Source organism: Nicrophorus vespilloides, unplaced genomic scaffold (genome assembly GCF_001412225.1).
Source record: "Nicrophorus vespilloides isolate i.1.1-1 unplaced genomic scaffold, Nicve_v1.0, whole genome shotgun sequence".
Classification (NCBI taxonomy): Eukaryota; Metazoa; Arthropoda; class Insecta; order Coleoptera; family Silphidae; genus Nicrophorus; species Nicrophorus vespilloides.
Genome location: NW_017098424.1, coordinates 1 through 1,951, shown reverse-complemented (window position 1 = coordinate 1,951; position 1,951 = coordinate 1).

Sequence of the window (1,951 nt, the reverse complement as noted above, 5' to 3'; positions counted from 1 at the left end):
ACTATCGCTATTTAAGTAGTTTCGAGTGTTTCATTGTAAACAAAAAGCTCGTTTAATAGGGGAACAGATTGTGAGAGTATTTTTAATATTTGTAGAAGATAAACCCGTATTTTCTCGGTATTTCTAAACATAATCAAATGCATTTTTCATCCGCAGTTGTATTATTTTAAAAAAAATATTAAATTGTAATAATAATAGGGGAAAACAAGAGCGAAAACACAATACAATCGTAACCTATATTCGTATCGTAATCTGGACTTACGTAATTGATACTTGTTGGGCACAAATGAAAGAAAACATATGAAAAACAGAACATTTTGAAATTGAGCGGTAAATTTGACAGGTGTCAAAAGGATGCGATTATGTAATTGCCAGATCAAGTACGGATAGCATGAATTTATTTAAACATTTTTTTTGACAGATAATTGCATGGTGCGACATTGCGGTCGTTCTGTTGTTTCTTTTTTGGCAGAGCCCACCGCGTTTCCTGTCTGCGAAAAGGGGAAGGGCGTTTAAAAATACGCGGATTGAAGTGGGCTTTGGTGCAGAAATGCATGCATCTATACATACACGCACACGCTGCGAGAAACAAAAGAGGAACGAATGAAAACGAAAAACGAAAATTGTAGTAATGAAATAAACAAAAAAAAAACAAAAGAGAAATGAAAAAAAAAACAAAACAAGAAGAAGCGGTAACAATAATAGAAGTGACATCAAGTGGAGGGACCGGAGCGGAGCGAGAAAGTTACGTAATCGTGGTCGTCGTGCGACGCGGAATTACTATTATTGTTACGGTTATTATTTCCTCTTTCTCTTTTTTTTTATATAGTAATCGCATGACGATGAGTACGAATCTTATTAACTTTGTGGCAGTTTGATTTGCAGACATTGATATTTTTAAAACATAATTATACTTAATAAACTAATGAAACAAATTTGAAATATTGTAAATTCTTTAAATTTTAGCGAATTTCTCAGATATTTCGAAAGTCAACCAAATCATTAAGCTTGGTAATTAAAGCTAAAACTATAGGGAATAAAATAAGTATATGTGGATCTTTGTGATCGTTGTTTTCTAATAACGTTACATTAAAATTGAACTTAAGTAATTTTGGTTATCGAATAGTTTTTAGCGTGTAACTCAAAAACTGTAATCGATAGCTTACTAATATAGTTTCAATTGATATTTGAGTCACTATTGGATTACTAATAACATAAGTTCAAAGTTGAAACAAAGTAATTTTTGTTATCAGTGTAAGCAATGCCGTTAGTTTTTACTAAATTTATGAAAAACTAAGAAAGTCAGCTTAATCATACTTGATAAGTAAAGCAAAAAGTGTAGGAAATGAAAGGAGTACAAGTTACCATTAGTGTGTAAAGTCAAAGTTGAAACAAAGTAATTTTTGTTATCAGTGTAAGCAATGCCGTTAGTTTTTTACTAAATTTATGAAAACTAAGAAAGTCAGCTTAATCATACTTGATAAGTAAAGCAAAATGTGTAGGGAATGAAAGGAGTAGAAGTTGATATTTGAGTCACTAATGGTTGTAAAGTCAAAGTTGAAACAAAGAAAATTTTGTTATCAGTGTAAGCAATGCCGTTAGTTTTTTTACTAAATTTATGAAAAACTAAGAAAGTCAGCTTAATCATACTTGATCAGTAAAGGAAAATGTGTAGGGAATGAAAGGAGTACAAGTTGATATTTTAGTCAGTAATGGTTGTAAAGTCAAAGTTGAATCAAAGTAATTTTTGGTATCAGTGTAAGCAATGCCGTTAGTTTTTTACTAAATTTATGAAAAACTAAGGAAGTCAGCTTAATCATACTTGATAAGTAAAGCAAAATGTGTAGGGAATGAAAGGAGTACAAGTTGATATTTGAGTCACTAATGGTTGTAAAGTCAAAGTTGAAACAAAGTAATTTTTGTTATCAGTGTAAGCAATGCCGTTAGTTTT